Source organism: Strix aluco, chromosome 4 (assembly GCF_031877795.1).
Source record: "Strix aluco isolate bStrAlu1 chromosome 4, bStrAlu1.hap1, whole genome shotgun sequence".
Taxonomy (NCBI): domain Eukaryota; kingdom Metazoa; phylum Chordata; class Aves; order Strigiformes; family Strigidae; genus Strix; species Strix aluco.
The window spans coordinates 11,407,038-11,427,118 of record NC_133934.1 but is presented as its reverse complement, the minus strand read 5'-3'; the positions used below and the strand labels follow the sequence as shown (position 1 = coordinate 11,427,118).

Genomic DNA, 20,081 nt, shown 5'->3' with positions numbered 1-20,081 from the left:
CTAAAAAATCTATTAGAGATCAGAAGAGGGGTGTCTGCTCTTCAAAGATAAAATGCCTTGAAATTCAGAAGCTGGTTGTAGGAGTAAAGTAAGTAAAAAAATTCTAAAATGCAATAGCATGCATAAATGCTGGTGAACCAATCTTGAGAATCAAAAAGGCGTAGTAGTTCATCCCCGCTTCAAGAATACTTAAAAATAATCTTTTACAAGGACTGAGTGCAATGATTCTGTGGTAGGTTTACCTTGGACAGCTGCCAGACACCCACCCAGCTGCTCTCTCATTCTCTCTCCTCAACAGGGAAGGGGGGGAACATAACACAAGAAAGCTCATGGGTCAAGACAAAAACAGAGAGATCACTCACCAATTGCCATCATGGGCAAAACAGACTTGGGGGAAATTAATTTAATTTAAATATATTTGGATAGTGAGAAACAAAGACAAATTAAAACAACTTTCCCCCATCCCTCCTTTTTCCCAGGATCAGCTTCACTCCTTCAAGCTTCACTCCTTCATTCCCAACTCCTCTAGTTCCTCTGCTCTGAGCAGGAAGAGGGGATGGGGAATGGAGACTTATGGTCAGTCCATAACAGTTCCGCTGCTCCTTCCTACTCACACTTTTCCCCTGCTCCAAGCATACATTCTCCATGGGCAGCAGCTTCCTTCAGGGCATATCCACCTACTCCAATGTGGGGTCCTCCACTGTCTGCAGGTGGATATCTGCTCTGACGTGGTCCTCCATGGGCTGCAGGGAACAGCCTGCCTTACCATGGTCTCTCCACAGGCTGCAGAGGATTCTCTGCTCCAGTGTCTGGAGCACCTACTTCTTCACTGACCTTGGTTCTTGTGGGGCTGTTTCTCACACTTTTTTCCTCGCTCCTCTCTCCACTGTGTGGCATCTTGCCCTTTCTTAAATATGTTTTCCCAGAGGCACCACCAGCTTGGCTGGTGGACTCAGCTGTGTCCTGTGATGGCTCCATTGGAGCTGGCTGGATCTGACCATGTCCGGCACAGGGCAGCCCCTGACCTCTCCTCACAAAGGCCATTCATGTAGCCCCCCACTGCCAACATCTTGCCATGGACACCCAATACAGATTAATTCCAGGTTTGTATCTTCTTTACAAATAACTGAATGAGTCGTGATCAAGAAATGAAGGATTATTGCTATGTATACTGTGACTGAGTAAAAAAATGGAAAAAAGGAGTTAATGCCTCATCTTGAGCCATTGTGCCTCCTGGAGTATCTTAAACAGGATGCATGTGCCCTCCTTTGGCACAGGCTGTCTTCCATCACCTATAGGGCTGGATGCAGAAGCAGCCATCCACACACTGCATGGCATCCACAGTCTTGGAAGAATGATTATGCTAGTGGAGTGATTTGCATGAAAACCCAGAGATTACTCAGTCCTGTGTACATCAGGCCCTTTATGCTCTGTTGTATAAGGTTGAACACAGGGAAGGTTCTGATAATTTCAGAACCTACCCACTAAAACAGAGTACTTAATTGTTTGAAAGGGAAAGTTAGATTATGAGAATTACAATGCAATGCAAAGCAGAATCTTCTTGTGGTCGTTGAAATTTTGTAATCATATTCCATTTCAGTGTGAATCACTTTTACTCACAGATCATCTGCCTCAGTGAACATATTCAAAGGCTCAACAAAAAGAAAAAGAAACTCTACCAGATGCCTCCAAACATTTGTTCAATCCTCCCTGTGCAGTGACTTGAACAAACCATGGCATCCCAGCTCACCCACTTCTGCTCTTTTTCTTTCACATGATGGCATTGACGTTCACCTCCGAGATGACCTGGTAAGCAGAGGCTAAAGAGATGCAGGATATACTGTAGAGAGATGCAAGGTTGCATTGTACAGGCTTTGCACAGCAAATGTGCAGTGTGGGGCATATTCTGGGATGGAATAGCTTCAGCACAGTGTGACTTTATTTCATTATATATGTCAATGCAGGTTGTGTTTCAAGGATGCAGAAGGGCAGGTGCCTGCCATGGGATACACAGGTTGGGTTTTGATTTTTTTGTTTGTTTGTTTTGGTGTTGGCTTTTTCTAACTTTGAAACCTTATTTACAAATTAGACTAGATTGTAACTCTTGCAAGGTCTTAAAATCATCAGTCAGCAACAGGCCAGCTTCCCACTGAAAAGAGACATAATGATTCAGAGAGATTTCTTAGGTGAGCATGTGTTTTTACATGAAACGTTCATCAGTCCTGGTTGTTTGAACAGAAAGAGAATAGAGATCAATTGTTTTACATACCCATGGGGAGGAACAAAGGGAAATTGGCTTAATTTGGAAGAGAGAAGATTCTGGCTGGATGTTAGGAAAAACTTTGTAACTGCTAGGGAGGCAAGAGCCCAACTCAGGACAGTGTGTTGAGTAAGCATCTGCGAGGGTTGGTCCAGGAGTGGCTATTCTGCACTAGTTCATGGATGTAGCCTAAACAATCCTTTGAAGTTTTTGTCTCTGTTTTTATGATTTACTCTGTGCAAACCTTAAATGGCTAGTGTTTAATATTAACATATACAGAAAGACTGTTTTTTCCTGGTGTAAATTCAATTAAATATTTCAGAGAAAAAACAACAAAATTACCCCTCCCAAGCCAAAGCCTGTTCAATAAAAGGGCAGAACTGACTTTGACAAATAATTCAGTTCTGGGGACTCATATGTCCTGGATTGGCTATGTGATTTTTGAGCTGAGAAATGTTATTTTTAAGGTGGATCTAAAGCAGGAAATGCTCTACAGTCTGTCAGACTTTAAGGGCTGCTTGTTAGACGGAAATACTTTTGGTGATACCTGGTGCTGTGATACTGAATTGCAGGTGGAATTTTGAGTTTCTCCTCAGCAATCTTCCCATTTTTTCAGTCCCTCTTGTAGCAGTTTTGTGCCTACCTCCAGGATTTGAATTGTAGTGTTACAATTCCCAGAAAGCATTACAACACTCAGAATTTTCATCTCTTTACATCCGTTGTGGCAATGTCAGTGACATGCCCAAGCCCCCTTGATTTCTCTGTAATAGGATTTTTCTTTCAGATTACTCCAGAACATCATATTTCTTATCCAATTGGTAAAACAAGTAAGACAATTCAGTGGCAAAAATAACTGATGTGTATAATCAAGGAAACCTGAGAAATTTTTCTTCCAAGTAGATCTGGCAATTTTCAAACCAGTTTTATTAATCAAACAAAACCAGGTGTGGGAGCTAAAAATAGAGCTGTAACCTTAAATATATTTTGTTCTGATAAAGATTTTGTCTCACTTTTCTTTCCTCCAGAAGAATTTTAAGCACACTGTAAGATAAGATGAATTAGAGAATTGCAAGGTTCTGCACAAATGTGAATTAGAAACTTTCTGTGTAACAAGGATACATTTTGTAGTTGGTAGCAAAAAACTGTACTCTTGGAAAAGCATTAAAATCTGCAATATGATAGCCAAAAATGTTTGTTCAAGTACCTTATGTTTAGACCTGGGTGAACTAGTCATAGGAAAGATTCTATTTTATTGTTATTTATGTTTAATGTGGTAGAAACAAAAGGCTCCTGTATAATTAGGACCTCATTGTTAGGTATGATGCAAATAGAAAATAACTCTTTGCTAAGGAAATGAGGATAGAAAGAGATTTAAATGTATGTATTCACACACATAAGGATAGCGTAAGACGATTAAGATAACTGCCTGAAAGATTTCAGCACAAAGAGGCTTTTGTAATATATTATTAAAAAAAGACCTATCAGGCATCTGAATGTGTCCCTTCATGTGGGACTGTCTGTAAAAGTACAGCCTCTACAGACCAGAACTATAGAATGACTTGAGGAATACTTTCTTCTCTGCTAGCAAAAAACTGGAGAACAATGCTGAGGCCTGACTCACACCCCTGTTAACGAGGGGCAGCTCTGTAGGCTTCTGTAGAATAATGCTTTGCGAAAGGTGCAAGGATGAATAAAAAGTCCTTGACTTGTAACACCTAAATTCATCAGGTGTTTAACTCCACTGGTTCTCAAATACAGCCAATAAGCCATACCATCCCTCTGAGAAGTCTAATTTTTCTAGCAGAATGCAGCTGCTCTGATACATCAGAGGAAGTTGACTATAAGCATCACCAGTGACTGCATTTGGGTTTTATGTTATTGTATTTTACTTCATGAATTTCAGTTTAGTACAACAAAGATTAAGCCATTTTGCAATATTTGCTTTTGTGTGCTACAGTATGAATGCAAGAGATTTGACTTTCTCCTGAACACTTACACAGATGTACACACAAGGTAAGGTTTTACTTTTCAAGTATAAATGGTTACAAGAGGAGGAGGAGAACATAAGGCTTAGAACAATAAATGTGATAATGAGCAATCTGGATGCTGACCATACTCACTGCCAACTGCTTTTATGAGCATTATCAAATCAAAGGGAAATGTGCTAAGGGGAATAAGGATGAATCAATGCGTAGAAAACTGCGGGTAGCGTAACACATACTTTGATCCTATGGCAACTGAATTATTTAGATTTAAGATTAGAAGATGATCTGTCTGCATAATTTCACTAGCAATCTCAAAACCAGAGAACATTTCATTTCCTTACTTCATTACCTCAGTCAATGGATGGAAACAGTAACAGTAGGACAATAAAGAATGAAATTTTTCAAAATAATAATAAATAACAATTATTATTATTTTAGTATTAAGAAGTTTTCTTTTAATGTACATATTTAATCCTGTTCTGGAGGTGGAGACCAAAATATAGGGATGGAACTGATATCGGAGGTTAATATTCCCTGTGACACAGAGGGAATATTTATTAAAGCAGTGGTGGAACAAATCCTTCACAAAGGGCTTCTTGGACATGCCATCAGACCGCTGGTGAAATCCTGTGTGTGAACAGTCTGTTTGGACAAACAAGCTATGCATGTGAAGACTCTGCTGTAAGTGTTTGCAGATGTCAGGTTTCATCTCCTGTGCCTATAAGACCTGAAAGCAGTGTGAGGCTGAGGCCCCTCAGCTGACGTGCCCTTATGTGATCTCATCTAATATATGCAGGAATTAATGTTTTGTGAGATGTTTTGCTTATCCTCCTTGCAAGACTTTCACATGAAAGCTCCCCAAGCACATGCGTTTCTCTGTATTCTCTGCCACCACCTGGGCTGAGCCACAGGGGCAGTTTGCTGGGACTCACAAAGTGGCCATTCCTCATTCTCCCTTTATGGCAAATTCAATCCAGCCAGAACTGGGGCCACATCTGTAGCTCACAGAGAAGCATATGGGAATATATTAATATCTCCCTTCTCCCACCCGCTCTCCAGGGCTGTGGAAGATTTCTCTTCCAGCCCTCAAGTCGACTAGCTGCCTGGCCAGACAGCCTTGCTATGAGCTCTGTGCCTGTGTGTGCCTGCATGCCTCTTACTCGCTTTTGTCATAACTGTTCCCTGCCTAATAGAATTACATATGTGCTGGGCCACAGAAATTGTGATTTTCTTCCTGCTTCAGACTGAGCATTAGAGAGTTCAGGACTGAAGCTCAGGTCTTCCCTTTCTTTTCATGAATTCTGTAAGATTTAAGTTCCTGGGTTACATTTTACTCTGGGCAAAATAATATTAAATTATTCTCTGTATAGAGGAAGAGTTTCCACCTGTGAAGGAGAGCAGCTCTCCCTGTCAGATTACCCTGCAAACTTATGGCTAGGGGAAAGCCATGAGAAATAAGGTTCAAACTTCTGCAGAGAATTTGAGTAACAGGGAAAGAAAGCACAATTTCTACCCCCAGTTTACCTCATGGTATTCCTGTAATACCAAGGAAAAAGAGGTACAGTCCTGAAGCCCAATTAGCTGCCTGACACCCTGATAAAATATCTCTCCACCCCACCCACCCATCCCATCAAGATTTTTCCAGCAGCAGTGTGCTTAGCATGCATTTCTTGCAGACACTCCTTCATACTCTCCCACTCTCATTACATGAGCTTTCTACCCTCATATAGCATATAGAGGAGAAAATGGCTTAATTTTAGAATTTATGAATCACCAGAGTTCAGCACGGGGCACAAATTTGAGCACTGCAATGCCCAAGTCCCTTCAGAGAGCTAGCTGTAAATGAATGATGCCACCTGGCTATATCTGTGAGTGTTACCACTGTATTACAATAAAAGTTTCCTGTTTTAAAGTTTAAATCCATACATTTATTTGTCCATAGGATTATTTTGCTTACAGTCTTATATCTAGAGCGTGATAGAAGGATTTGCTGAGATGACATATATGTCAGCATAAAAATAAATATCATTACAAGACCATTTTAAACACACCAGAAGTGTATCCTTAATTGAGTCTTGCTTAGTGGCCTGGGAATACATCTTATGTAGGATTGATTACGTACTCCTGAGCTAGCAGGAAACATGCATGCAAGAGCACATGACATAAACAAAGCTCTGATGCAAAAAGGTTCAGAATAGAGCTCTTAACGGAGATGTTTCCTACAGGCAGCTAGCTCTTGGCATTGGCTTTGTTTAGAAAGGTCTCATGATCTTACAGAAAAAGAATTTAGCTTCTAAGCATTTGGTGTGTTTAGAAATGCAAATGTCTTTGTCTCTGGCATTTCTGATGGCTTGTCAGATTTAGGTTGCTGTAAGTGTGAAAAAATATTCAGGGAAATAACCTTCTTTTTCTTTTGTTAATATGATATCCCCAAATTATGTCTCCTGTTCTAGTTTCTCTTTCTTTTCGAGTCAAGGCCAATTATCCCTGCCAGCTTTCCAGCTGAACGAAACAATATTTCAGGGTACTTCTCACCTATTTACACACCATAGTGCTCTGAAGCACAAATGCACACACCACTCATCTGTCAATCAACAGTTCTTTAATAACTAAGGTACACAGAAATTTTGTAGTCATATTCTACAGGATATGTCTAAATCTTCTCTGAACCCTCTTCATGCCCTCTCGACCCTCAGAAAGGTAAAGCAGATTTTGATCCACTAGTTGGGAAGGGGGTAATTTTGTCTTCAGTGTATCCTCGCGCTATTTGTCAAATGGTACAAAATTGCCTCCAGAGCATCTCTGACTAGGAAAGCAGGTAGGATTACGAACTGTCTCTTCTTTCATTGCCACCAGCTACTCAATGTTTTTTACAGTGACATAGTTGACACCACACCTGCTCCTACCAGCATAAGCACAATGTGCCCCAATGTAAGGAGCAACATCCCCAAAGCAGTTCAGCCTGTGAATTATGATTAATGACATGTTTGCCCCATGCTGTGGAACATGGTATGGAGATTCCTGAGGTGCCACTGACATCCAGTGTTCCAGTTCACCATTTTTCTGTGATTTTATCCCTCTTCACAGACCAACTGAATTTGCTGAGCAACCATCTCTTAATATAATTTTTGTGGCTCTTAAACTGACGGGTGCTGCAGGATGGTAAACTGAAGAATGTCCCTCCTGGTGCCTGTCCTCTTACTGTGCTGAGCAATGATATAAGGAGGTGCAAAGCAACATGTCCTTCTTTAGTGAGGCTACGGAGCTTGTCTCCTTCAAAAGGCTTTGGTTTGTGACCCCAGGACACAAGCCCCTTTACAGTAGCTCTCCTCAGTAGCTTAGGGAAGTGATGGATGCTGTGGCTTGCTAGGTTTCTATTGGGATATGCTCAGAGTATAGATGTTGGTTATCTTCATAAAGGTTTTACATGCTATCACAAAAAGATATAGAGAAATTTAAGATAGTGCAGTGGGGGTGGAATTTACTAGGTGAAATTTGTTACTAGTGTAGCTCCATAGAAATATCCCAGCAGGGAATTTGCCCCACAGCTTTTTTTAAATGCAAGAGTTTTCAGAAGTTTCTGGTGACAGAAAAAAGATAGTTAAAGGGAACAATTAAATAATAGCAGTCCTAAAGCCAACTGGAAATTGCTTTTGATATCAGAACCCATCTGTGCCAATAAGTGAAGCCTACTGGGGAGAAATGAAACAAAAAGAAATAAAACTGTCATGACTACTGGCGGACAAGTAGATGAAATTCAATTAGTTTAGCTTGAAACATGCATTCACCATTGTAAATTAAGTCTAACTTTTCCCCCTCAATACTGGAATGGAACCTGTTCTATACATTCTGCCCTGAGAACAAAACTTCTCTGTTTTTTCTTTTGGACTTCCCCCCGAAATCTAATATATTATTATTACAGCTTGAAATCTCATTTCTTATATACTGAGGAACAGCTTCCATACCTATCAGGGCAAGATAAAAGTATGTGCATCATGTAGTAAATGTATACTTTATTTCAGCAATGGTACTCTTTATTATTCCTTATACAGAACACAGGAAATCTATAAATGCCAATTCTGTAGAAGTTTCTAAACCAAATTTCTGAATCTGTGCCCTCTTGAATGTTTTCTTCTTATCATCTAGGTCTGAATTTTGTGCCCTGAAACAATTGCTCTAGTATTATGTAACAGGCATTCCCTCTTGAAGCTAAGAAAAAAATGCCTCACTAGGTGTTACTGCCACAAATTCTTTTGAAAAATGACATTGTCTTCTTAATAATGATCTTCTCAGCTGCATTTTAGAAGATAAAAATATAAAGCAATCTCTGCTTCAGTAATAATGATCTACTTCTTTTCCATATCTCCTTTTTAGTAAAATACATTCACCCATGCATATGATTAAGAAATCAGCTTGCCAATCGGTTGGCTTTAGAACTGTCACAAATTTTTCATCAAGAAATGTACAGTAGCCTGAAGAGAGTTTACACTGATTGAATGATAGTAAATGTTTTATTGATAGAACATATTATGAAAACAAAAACTGTTGATGTCAGGGACTGAATAATAAAAGTATTGTTTTATGACAACAGATTCCCTGATATGATTTTTAAAAGCTGCTAAAGAAAATGGTTATAATCCAAGCAAAGAGATTTAATGTAGTGCTCTTTGCTTGAGATCAGATGCAAGGAGCCAAGATTTGCAAAACCCATTGTCTGAAGTTACTTTCTTTAGTCCAGAGTGAAGATACCTAAATTCCAGGCTTGAGTTTTTGCCATGCTAATGGAGCAGCTCTTTCTGAAAACAACCAATGCTCACGGTCTGAGACAGTAGCTGCAAAGTTGTAGGCATGTGTTTGGGTAGTCTTCCCCTCGGAGCACTGTGGTTTGTTTAGTTAACACTGGTGAAATCCAGCTTCTGACAAAAGCATTACAAAATTTACTCTTAGTAAAGAATAAAACCAAAGGCAGAAATATGCCCATCATGCACTCACATTATCACCTCTAAGCTCAAATGGAAAACACTGGTTTAGAAACCCTATCTCAAACAAAAATCTCTGCCAATAAAGGACTTATTAGTCATCAGAATTTTTCATTTCAATCTTCCTACTGTTTGTCTTGTTTGGATTTTAAGAACTTTTTCAAGAAAAAAATAATCTGAAATTCTTGATTTTTTTGCAGGTGTGGATTTTACTTTTCTCCATACTTCTGTAGCAAAATAGGGAAAAAGGTACAAGTAAGAAGAGAGGTGTAGAGGAATAAAAATATAGAAAAGGGGGCTTTAGGTCATATGGTTTGGGAGAGTTTTTCCCAACATTGGTGTTTTCCATTTGAAAAAAAATAGGAAATATTAAAACTCTGTGAAAAACATTGTCAAAATGGGAAAATAATGTTGAAAACTAGCTCTAGTTCTCCTGCTAGGTAGCCAGTGGTACGAAAAAGGTTTCATTTTTGTTAATTAGGGTTTTTTTTTCATTAAAATGCCTTTGAAAACTGCATATAACCTGTGGGGTGGCATAGAGGAAAATATTCCCTATTTGCTAGTATTACATATATATGTAAACAAACAATTATTAGGAGAGTAAATACATCATAACTTGGGGAGATGCAGCATAAGAATCCCTGTACAAACAGGAGTAAGACTCCCGTCCTCAGTGACTTTAGTGGTAGCTTGTTCCTTTCCTTTCCATCCACTGATCAGATGGTCCTTTTAGTAATGCCTCCACCCACCTCTCAGACCTGCTTACAATATCCAGGTGTTTCAGTAAACATCTGTCTCCCATTCTAAGGGATTTTCTTGCTTGGTCCTGCCAGACAGTATCACCAGCTAACCTGGGCAGCCCACTCAGTTCAGTTCCTGTCCTTTCCAACATCTTTTCTCGTCCTTGAAATCTGCTACGTATCACAAAGGTCTGTGTACTCTCTTCCAGCAAAACCCTCTATCAGCTTTGTCATTCAGTTCTCCTGCAGAGGAGGCATCAGCTATTAAAGCTGTTGAACACATTAATAGGTGTGTAAAAATCAAATCTACCTTTATAAAGTAAGAGGTCCTTTCTTTTCCCCACTCTGAACCCCAGAATCCAAGTTTGAATATAATAATGGGTGATTTCTAGAGGAATTACAAGTAGTTGGCCCATGCAAAATAAATGCTCTGTGGCAGTGTATTTCCATTTCATGAATGAATGATATTTTCTCCTCTGTAGTCTCTTCACAGGATTTACTAATCAATACCGTGAGGCTACCCTGCAGCAAAAGAAGGATGGAGCTATAAATTCTTCAGGATTTCTCTACCTGATTTTGGAAGAAGCAGTAATACAAGAATTGTATTTTGTGGTCACATATGCTGAATCTATTTGTTTCTACTGGACAATATATATTGCAATCATCACTCCAGCAAAGCCATAGTTATGGTTTTAATAGCCCAGTTGACCTGAGCACCAGTTTTCTCAATTATTTTGGGGGTTGAGATGTCCCATACTAGTTTCCAGCACAGAACTGAAGCTTTTCTAAAGGCTAGCAGAAAACCCAAATAATCTGCACTGGAACATTTCATCACTGAAATGATGCCTGTTTCATGGGTTGGCTTCTCCTAGGCCCCATTTGGAAGTTAATGTTGATGGACTAGTAGGCAGTTGTAGCTAGTGCACACTGCAGAACTGGTATTCTCTGGGTTTTTTTCCTATGCATTACTCAAATTTATTCCCAGATACACTTACCCAAAGAAATAAATATTTTTCAGTATTATAGGTCTCTGGATCTAAATGATTACAAGAAGGCAGCAGCAACTGGGAGGGGCAGTTGTGAATGATAGGAGTGAGCCTGCTTGTGTTTCTGAGCTCTAACATCAGTTAATTCAATTGCTGCTCAGGAGTCTTCTAGCTGAAATGAATAGGAGTCTGTAAATGCCAGCTTACAGGCATTTTGCTGCTTTATTTTCTTGCACTAGCTGCACTTTTGCAAGGGGTTTGTGGAACAGGGAAGAAAAAAGAAACATGAAGGAATAAAAAGAGACTAAAAAAAATTAAAAATAAAACCAATATCCCATTATTAAGGAAGGCAATTCAGTTATAGAGTCAGTGCAGACAGCTACATCCTTGCCAAGGAACCCTGAGGCTATTCATGGAACTAGTTACCTGAATATGTGTGTGTGTGTGATTACTCCTTAAAAAAGAATAAAAACGGAACTTTAAGAGAAAAAATCTTTTAAAAGCATGTGACAAATTTACATATATGTTAAATCAGTCTAAGGGGGCAACTTACAGCTTTAACAATACTAAGTAAAAATATATAGTTATCCTGATCTGTACTGTGTTTTTCCACAATCAATTATTTATTTTAATTGTTTGAGTTGAATATTCAGCTAGCATATAAAGAAAGTGCTCGTCATTTGTTTTGAGCATTGAAGATTTAAAAATGGCTTATTTCTGATATTTTAATCTTGGGACATATGTAGTTGTCATTGTAGGATGTGCAATTGCTTGGGAAATAGTTATAAAAATAACTTCAAAGAACAGAAACAGAGCACACTGATTTAGAAGTTTCATAAGTGCAGTTTTCTGGATATATGTAGACAAAACATTGACATTTATCATTCCAGAGTTTTTTCCACATTCAGACAATTTGTCATATTTGTATCCTGAGCAGGAATCATGCTTCTAGGCACTGAACCTGCACATAAGAAACCCCAAAACAGGAATGGCCTCAGAAACATCAAAATCTCAATGCAAGTGCTGTTCCCAGAATCACAGCTCCCACAAAAATTTATACCTCCTTCCTAATGCTCAATCACAGACAGTGAGAGGTTTTGAACTGAATATTTGCAAATAATATGAACTTAAGCTAAGCAGGAAAATATAAGGCAAAAGTTTTCCTCTGAAAATTGTTCTGGCCTTCAGCTATGATCATAGAATCATTTAGGTTGGAAAATACTCTTAAGATCATCAAATCCAACCGTTAACCTAACACTGCCAAGTCCACCACTAAACCATGTCCCTACACACCACATCTGCACATCTTTTAAATACCTCCAGGGATGGTGACTCAACCACTTCCCTGGGCAGCCTGTTCCAGTGCTTGATAACCCTTTCAGTGAAGACATTTTTCCTAATATGCAATCTAAACCTCCTCTGGCACAACTTGAGGCCATTTCCTCTTGTCCTATCACTTGTTCCTTGGGAGAAGAGAATGTCACCCACTGATAAATTGTCAGTTCTGTAATATCTTCTGTAGATACATAAAAGAGCAAACTCAACATTTTTAGAGCCACTTCAGCGCACAAGAGTTTGGGAAAGCTACAGAAGTTAGACATTAAAGTAGACATTGATGATGCATGTTGCAACTGTCAAATTTCAAGTCATTTAAAGCAAAAATAGAGGATAGATGAACTCCTTAACAAGTAGTACCTCAGTGACTATCCTCAAGTTTTTATGATACGTTTTTCTAACAATAATGACCTAGGACTTCTGTAGCACTTTTTTTGGTTCATAACTTTCAAAAATATTTATGAATTAAGTAATATTGTGAATATCCCTTAATGAAACAAAGAGGCAAGATATTGAAATGACAGGTTTAAATCACATAGCACACTGGGCTAGAGGCCAGCAATAGAACTAGATATAAATCCTTGTCCATGCCTCAATAATGTCTCTGCTGTTAACTTCTAATAAAACAGAATTTTAAAAGTTTTGGGCCCAGAACTAGCACTTCTACTCCATCCAAATAGTATCAAAGGCTAAAAATAACTGATGACATTTTAAAGTGTTTTTGGAGTCCTCATCAAACAGAAGCAGGCCTCAAAGAGTTTTCTAAACTTTCTGAAGCCAGGTGGGAGTGCAAATGGTACCAAGCACCTCTGGAGCTTCATAAAAGACAGCAGAGGTGGGCAGAAAGGATTTGTTTGATAACTAAACAGAACAGCGTATTTATGAGCTGTAGCAATGGGACCTTGTTCTCTGTTGATCCCATGGACAAGTTTAGTGAGGAACAAATGTAGCCCGTGGCTTCATGATGCTGTTGATTCACCACTCCCTCAGCCAGGTCACTTCAGCTGCCTCAGCGGTATCCACAGACCAGAGACTGCAGCAAGCAGCTGCAGACTGGCTCTGCTCACACCTTGCTGCAGATTTGGCCCCAGGAATCTTGTTTCTTTCTTGACTGGACACAAAGAGGAAATAGATACTTTACGCTGTACTTGTGCAAGCTACATCAAGGACTATAACTGTATGTTAAGAGCATTTTCTAGCCCTGTGATATATTTAGTGGCAACCAAATAACAAACTTTATAACTTACATGGAATATACAACTGTATTGTCATGCCCTACAATAGCAAATGCAGAGAAATATTACTGGCATTTTGAAAGGAAGAGAAGGATTTGCAATTACAGATGTGACAACATATTCATGAATTCATCAGCTAGCACCTGATCCTCTGAAATGCCACTTCTACAAAAGGGTCAGGCACCTTCCATGCAAAAATGAATGAGGAATGAAGCAATGTGTGTCATGTTCAGAGACTCCCATTGCTCAGGCTTTAACTAAAGTCTTCAGCTGTGTATGGAAACATACTCATTTCCTTGTTAGTTTTATCCTGCCCATGACAGCTATGGTATAAATCATGACTTGGTACTTTATGATCTATATTATCACTTCAGAGTCAGTAGATCATGAAGACACATTTGACTAGCTGGACATTAACATAGTTTGCTTTTTTTGGGAAAAAAAATCAAAGGTTCTAAAGAAAATGCCTGTAAAATATTTGTATGTGTATGTGCCTCTACTGTGTTAAAGACTGGGGTGAGTGGGGGTGACAGGAGAAGGGAACATGCTGTAGGGGTCTCTAGTTACTAAATTAATTCTAAACAAAGACAAGGTTTGTCCCCTGGACCCAGCCAAATGTGTATTAAGACAGAATTTGCACACAGCAGATGACTGAAAAGTTTTAGAGATCTAGAGATAGGAATAGCCTAAGGAAGAGATGAGCAAATATGCCCACCTATAGCAATGTATGTGCATCTTTCTATAGACTATTATTTTGATGCTATCCAACTATTAGGACTTTCTTTCTGTTTATTATTAGGAGGAAACAGGTCTTAGAGTCATAGGCTACTTCAGGTTGGAAGGGACCTCAGGATGTCTCTAGTCCAGTCTCCTCCTCAAAGCAGGGTCAGCTATGAGGCCAAACCAGGTTACTCGGGGTATTATCCAGACAGGTCTTGAAATACTCTAAGGACAGACAGCACAGCCTCTCTGGGCAACCGAGATATTTTATTACATGACAAATAAAACCTCAGGGATAAGTAAGTGCGTTGAGTTAATTGAGTTGTGCATGATTAATCAGAGAATGAAATGGTTAATTTGCATCCTAATGACTGTTTTAAATGTGATTATTCTTAATGTTTACTTTCGCATTGCCAAAATAGAAAAGGAACAGTTATTCTCATGATCCTGTAAAATATCTTTTCTGTTTGTTTCTCCCTTGAATGAAAGGGAGGGGAAAAAAGTAATTTCTGTCATTAATTCATAGTAACTGTTACCACAACAAAAATGTAGTTAACACACAAAAAAGTTTTGACACTTTCTGAAAACATTGTAACCTGAGGGCAGCCTCAACCTATGTGACTGTCAGTTATCCCAAGCTAGAGGTGACAGAGTTACATAAGAATGAACTGCTGCTGAACTCTCTCCAGGAACAGACGGATTTCTTCTCCTTCCACATTTACTATGCATGACTACTTTTAAAAATTACTTCTACCTACTTTTTTTCCTTTAATATCATATTTGAGGACAATACTTTCCCTTAGTTATGAAAAGTATGAGTTTGATAGACACTGACTGGCATTTCTGAAGGTTGTAAATACTGTCAGGAAGCCTGTACAAATCGTTCACCTGGCATTCAAGTTCTCGCTATGATTATCACTTTGCCTGAAAAATATACACAGAGTTGTTCAATAGCCTGAAATGTTTGTTCCCAACAGGTGTATTGCCAGTTAGGGAGTGCATCATGCCTAATGTTGGAATCATGTATGTTATTTCTTGGTTCTATAACATAAGTTTTTCATTGGGTTTCCATGTAATTGCTGGATTATTGAAGACATAGGTTCAGTAATCTCAAAGGAGGTGACATTCAAAGCGTGGGAAAAGAACAATGTACCGATCCACGTTGTATCCTGAGACACCTGGCAGGCACTAAAAGAAATGGGAGCTATGAAAGATCCCATGGTTCATCTCTGGTTTTCTGCCTGAATTTGAGCCTTGACCCGTAAATGAGGCCTGGCTATTTCAGTGACTAGTTTTTGGGGATCTTGGGTCAATTTTTTTTTAGTAGTACTTCTGACTTCTGTGCTTTGCCAGAAGTACAGAAGAATTCCACCCCTTTGGGGTGTAAATTATAGGTCAGAGTTATGCCCTGAGGGTACTTGTTCAATACATTGAAAAAAACAGGCATCTAGAAATGGTAATGTGAATCCAACACTGGTGACTAAAATTACAAACACAGTCCTTAATAAAAGGTTAGCAATGCCAGTGCCTCCTCACAAACTGGAAGTAGTGCCTTACTTTTTTCTTATTCTGCAAAACCCAAACTGCATGACCTGCCTACCAGATGCAGACAAGGAAAAGAGAGAAACATTTTGTTTGTGTATCCTGATAGGATTTGTGTGCAAGTTCTGTGGGCATGCAACATTCACAGAGCCAGAAGCAGAACTTTAAAGCACAGGCAGAACTTATACATTGGAGTATAACAGGGGTCTGAGAACCAGTAGTGAATTTGCAACTGGAAGCATACACATGAAGTAGAAGCTTGTTAAGATTTACCTACCTATATGCCATTAGTCTTTTGGTTTCTCATCAGCAAAAAGGGCATGATAGTCCCTCCTTAATGCATAAAGACATTGACAGACTAAGCATAACAAAGGTTATGAAGCATTTAGATACTATGATAATGGAGCTCAGAGCTGAGTGCCCATAAACCCAGGGGCCTGGGCTGCCCAGCATCCAGGAGCCTGGAAGTCTCGGCTTTCTGGCACCTTATTCAGCAGCCTGCCCAGGAGCCAGCCAGACAAGCCAGTAAGCAGTCAGGCCAGCAGAAGCTGATTAACGATCTCCTGGTTTCCATTATATATGGGACAAAACAGACACATTCTTTAAGGATAAAGATCAGATTTCATCAAACTAGCATTTTTTCTGACAGAAAAATATGCCATCCAGGAATCTTTAATCACTTTTATTGCTAATTGTGTTGTCAAAACAATGCATCGGGTTCCTCTAATGTACCATGTGGCAAATCAAAAGTAGTGGTCTGATGGATTGACTAAAAGTTTCCCTTTAATCACCAACAGAAATGGCCGCTGATGTAAACACATCAGTGCCAGCCTTAGTGAATGGACATTTTTAGACACTTTGAAACTCTGAACACACCCATTTATTGGTAATAAAATGGTATGGCTTGGAGTGAGTCAAGAACTTTTAGCATCACTCCTGTTACTCCACTAGAGGTACTTACATACAGCACAACACTGCACAGGTAGTTGTCTGGGGAATCTTCCCAGCATACCTGGGAGGAGGGGAAGCACTGTCTACCCTTTGTAGATCAGACACTGAGGCGTACAAGGTAAAGGCACAGCGAGCCTGTGCTGTGTATTGTACTCAGATTGCAAGCCGGGACTGATTTAAAGAGTGCAAAAAGGGAACAGAAAGACAAAGTAAGAGAGCCTGCTATAATGTGGAGTGATTCAATAGGCACATATTTTCATACTCTAAATCTTCGCTGGACACTTGAAATTGCTCTTCTCAGTAGAGCTACAAGGGCCCCAGCTGAACAGCTCCACACACTGCACCAAAATCTGATGAGCGGCACATCAGAGTAGGTGGTCTCAGATAGGGCATCCCCACCACAGACAAGATTAAGCCTTTTTCTTAGTTCAGCTGTAGCCTTTTCTTTTAAAATTTAGCTGGAATGGCTGGGGCTTTTCAGGATTTCTCATATTCTCCCCAGTATTTGACATGTGTTTGCTTTGCAGATAGAGAATGTCCTTGTGGAATGAGAATGTTAGTCTACCGAGATAAAAAGCTAGATCAAATAAAACATTTATGTGCCTAAAGGAAAAGCATTTTAGCTGCGTCACCTTTATAAATAGTCTATTGGTGAAAGCACTCAGTGAGGAAGTGGGAGACCTCAGTATTAATTTCTTACTCCAGCAGACTAGGTTGAAAGGGATGCTGTGCTGAAAGTGTTCTGCTACAGAGGAAATAATTTGAAATGTTGGGTCAAAGACATAGAGAACAAAACCAAAAGAAGCATGTCCCTGCAGCCTAGGGTTAGCCTCTCTATTAAGTGTGCTGTACATCTCAGAACCAGTCAGGTTATTATTTCTCTGACTCATGTCACTTACTAGACATTACACCAAAAGATCTACTTCTAGTGGCCTGCTTTTTAATTTATTAGAGGAGACTTAACAGAGTTAATGGAGGCAAATATGAATCCTCAATTTTTTCCTGTTGTCAACAGAGTGTACAGCTTTCTCTGTCAGCAGAGAGCTATCAGGAAAGAGTATCATACAAAATGAATGACTGCTGTTCACAAAAATGCTGAAACACAACTTAATTGATTTTGATGAAGCAGAAAGCTGTATTTGATTTGTGTACTTTACATTCAGGAACTTTAATAAAGCATTTTTGTTAAGAGAGTTACATATAGACAAATTGAATTAAGTGCTGTTTTACTTTTCATTAGATTTTTCAGAGAAGTAAAGAAAATTTCTTTACAGCAGAATGCCATTTATTGACAGAAAAACTCTTTTTTCTAGTGTAAACAGTATCATCAGTGTAGTCTATTAAAAATAAGCTTATGTAATTTTGCATGAATTTCTGTTTTCCAAAAGAAAAAAGGGGGTGGGGGAGGAAGACTGGTATCACGGTAAGTTGTTAGGCTAGAACACCAGGTTTCAATTCCTAATATTTTTCCATGCCTCTGTTTCTTTTTTTCTGTAAGATACTGGGAGCCTTTTCTACCTTATCAACTGTTGTGCAGTTGAATTAAAAAATGTTTGGGATAGTATAGTGAAGGACATGTGCCAGAGAGATAAACTACTGAAAATGTCTTCCGTCATACTCTAAGAGCTGCCACTTCAAACAAAGGCAAGGTACCAACTGTAGGTATCACCTAAATTCAGATCAGGCACGGCAGTCACTGTGAGTTGAAGATACCCCAGCCTTTCCCACTAAAACCAGTAGCAGTTATCCACCCACTGGAGGACTGGGCATCTGGTATAACCATCTGAACACTCTCTGAGCAATTTGCCACTTTTTGCTTCCTTGAGAAGCAGTATTTCTACCGTTCCCACATCATGTACCCCCTTAAGTCTTTCTTAGGAGTTCAAAGTGTTTGGGAAGCCACAAAATTAAGCCATCTCAGTTATCAGAATGGGATCTATGGAAATCTCACAATACACCCATGACCCTTCAACCTGCTGATTAGTCCTTTCTCAGATGCCTTAAGTGTCACTCTCCCACTTCTATCCTGAAATGGAGATGTGCAGGGTGTATAATACAGACTGATGCTTTTTGCTAGAACCAGACTATATTCAGTGTAGCATTATAGATGCTTTTGGGTACAAGTGCCAAACTGTATTTTTGGCTTAATTTCAAGGATGAAGGACAAACTTAAGCTTGGTGTTGAACACTGAAGTGAACAATCCCCTATCCCTACTTTCTCCTGTGTCATTTTTTTGTATGGCCTAGTTGACCCACAGATCTGGAAGGCAAATTAACATTTGGTATTGTGCAATGAAGAAGGCAAATTCCTCCACTGTACTTGTCTACAGTGCAGAGAAGGTAAGTAAATATTAATTCCTCTAGTGTTGTGAGTAGTCATTTCCTCATGCACCACCCCCTCTCCAAATTAGAGCTTTTTCTCTGAAGCATCTAGTTGCCTTCTGCTCACCAACAAGGTCACCATGAGCAATCATGAAAACAAACTCACAGATAGCAACTGGCCTTCATTTTGCACAGCTCGTAGGTATTGTCTCCTTGACTGTAGTCATAGTTTAAGGTTAGAACATTCTCCTGAAACACATGTTACTGACATTTCCTACAAAATCCTTACACTTCTCAGATGCTGTTCTAACCAATACCAACTTCCACAGAGCAAGAAAGAGACCAACAGTTTTCTTCTCCAAAAAACATATGCGATCAGATAATGCTCTTCACACAGCTTATACTGAAAATATACAATAGGGTTTGTTGTTCTGGTTGTATAGTAAAAAAACCCCTTGACCCACACCTTCTATGGGTTTGAACAGTAGTTGAAGTTAAGCAGAGGATTGCTTGCTTTCAGTTCACGTGCATTTATGCACAAACATTTGCTTACATTCTTCAGACATATTTACTGAAAAAGAGGCAATGTCTAAGGAAGTTCCCAACATCCTTGCCCACACTGAGTAGATCCCTCATTCACTCACAGGTAAACTCTGCTGAAGTTTTCTGGGATTACTCATAAAGAGTGATACAGCTCAATGAGGGCAAAGCTGCTCGCATGTGGTCTTTCATCGCAGGTCTACTTCTCAGAATTGCCAGTGTTCTTGGAGCAACATGACTCTTCTGAGCAGAGATCACACAGAACAACAAGGGCCTGATCCTTATTTTAGACAATGATTTAAAGCTGTGATCCTGTCAAATCTCCTATATATAAGGTCCCTTCCATCTGCCTCAAGCCTTGAAGAGGCTAATTCTGCAGTTCTCTCTGAAAAACTCCCACAGAAGAGGGCTTAAGGGCAGCACCGAGTTCCCATCCAAGCTAAGTTACACTGTTTGATATTTCAGTAACCAACCAATAGTGGTACT

General features: G+C 39.4%; 1 long non-coding RNA gene across 1 annotated transcript in view; it reads left to right on the top strand.

Annotated features, from left to right (window-relative positions):
• Positions 1-1,663, top strand: part of LOC141922212 (uncharacterized) — a 36,230-nt gene extending 34,567 nt beyond the window's left edge. The window contains exon 3 of the long non-coding RNA XR_012622908.1: positions 1,601-1,663. This is a non-coding gene — a long non-coding RNA (uncharacterized LOC141922212). The remainder of the gene's footprint in view (positions 1-1,600) is intronic.
• Positions 1,664-20,081: the final 18,418 nt, after the last annotated feature.